The 1,831-nt window shown below is 37.5% G+C and overlaps 1 protein-coding gene across 1 annotated transcript in view; it reads right to left on the reverse strand.

Moving 5' to 3' along the window:
* Nucleotides 1–1,831, reverse strand: part of LOC102471653 (microtubule-associated tumor suppressor candidate 2) — a 330,024-nt gene that overhangs the window by 293,330 nt on the left and 34,863 nt on the right. The window lies entirely within an intron of this gene.

Genomic DNA, 1,831 nt, shown 5'->3' on the forward strand with positions numbered 1-1,831 from the left:
TCACTCCCTGTGCCACTGGGACATCTGCCCCAGTAATGGACCTCACTGCATGATTAATGGCAAGGAGACTAAGCTGCAGAGAAACTGCAGCTCATACCCTCCCCTACATGTCTATGAACTCTCAGGTATGTTAATTGGGACTTAGAGAATCCCTTCTTTCCCCACTCCCTGCGCCACTGAAATATCCACCCCAGTGACAGCCCTGGCTGCAAGGTCAGGAGCGAGAAACTGAGTTGAAAAGAGACTGTGGCTCATTCCCTGCCACACACCTTTGAATTCTCAGAATTTATTGTTTCCAGAAGTGAGTGGTTTGCAATGTGCACTGTGCAACACCTTCTGTCTTCCTCACTTGAAACTCAGCAGCTCAATCATGGGTATATTGGTTCCCTAGAAACAGGGAGGCCTTTGAGTTTTCCAGGTCCACAACAACAGTTTAAGCTGCTGAGTGAGCATCATGGAGACAAAGCAGCAGAGAGATCACCGATCACCTCCTCCCAAATTCCTTTGAATGCTCAGAATTAACTCAAAGAATTCAGGAAGAAATGTATAATCCAACAGATAACCAGAAACCATCACAGAGACATAAAAAATTTCAGAAAACAAGAAAATATCTATCCCCCAAGGGAAAAGATCAAGTCCTCATCATCTACAGACAATATAGTAGAACTCGTGGAAATGTCAAATAAACAATTCAGAGTTTTTATAGTGACAAAAGTAAATGAGATCCAAGAGGAAAGAGATAATGAACTCCTGGAGATGCAAGGGAAAAGAGACAACGAGCTCCAGGAGATGAGGAAGTCCTTCCAGAATTTGAAAGAAGAAATAGACACCATAAAAAAGAATCAAACAGAATTCTTAGAGATGAAAGTTGTAATACAAGAAATCAAAATATCCCTTAAAGGTATTAAAAGCAGATTAGATCATGTAGAAGATCAGATCTCAGATATAGAAGACAAAACCTCAGATAGAGAAGATAAAACCTCTGCCCTAGAAAAGAAAATTACCAAATAGACTGAGAAAATAACCAAAATATGAGGACAATATACAAGAAATACTAGATACCATTAAGTGCCCAAACATCTGGATAATTGGTATCACAGAAGGTAAAGAAACTAATAAGGGCATTCCTAATCTATTCCATAAAATCCTAAAGAAAACTTTCCATACCTAGAGAGGCATTCAAAGATTCAAACCCAAGAAATACAAAGGACCCCAAATAGAATCAACCCAAGAAGATCTTCTCCAAGGCAGATAATATTCAAATTAACCAAAACCACAGACAAAGACAAGATACTAAAATTGGCAAGAGAGAAATGTCAAGTTACTTACGAAGATTATCCCATAGGGCTAACATCGGACTTCTCATCGGAAACAATGTAGGCAAGAAAAGAATGGGAAAATATATTCAAAGTGTTAAATGCAAAACAATTTCAACCAAGACTACTATACCTGGCAAGATTATCCTTCTTATGGTAACAAAAGATAAAAATAAAAATAAAAATTCAGACAAACAACACCTGAAAGAATTTACCAACACCAGACCAGCTCTTCAAGAATTTCTGGAGGGAGCACTATACCAGGAAAACTAAAGTTAGACAAACAGAAATAAGAGAACAAAAACAACCATGAAAATGACTAACTTGATGTTAGGGACAAGTTCAGAAATATTGGTAATAACATTAAACATTAATGGGTTAAATTTTCCAACCAAGAGAAACAGACTGGCTGAATGGATTAAAAAAGAAAACAAGAAGAAGAAGAAAGAAAGAAAAAAAGAAAAAAAAAAAAAAAAACAGAAACTCTCTACCGGTTGCCTACAAGAAACCCACCT

Source organism: Tupaia chinensis, unplaced genomic scaffold, assembly GCF_000334495.1.
Source record: "Tupaia chinensis unplaced genomic scaffold, TupChi_1.0 Scaffold143565_1, whole genome shotgun sequence".
Classification (NCBI taxonomy): Eukaryota; Metazoa; Chordata; class Mammalia; order Scandentia; family Tupaiidae; genus Tupaia; species Tupaia belangeri.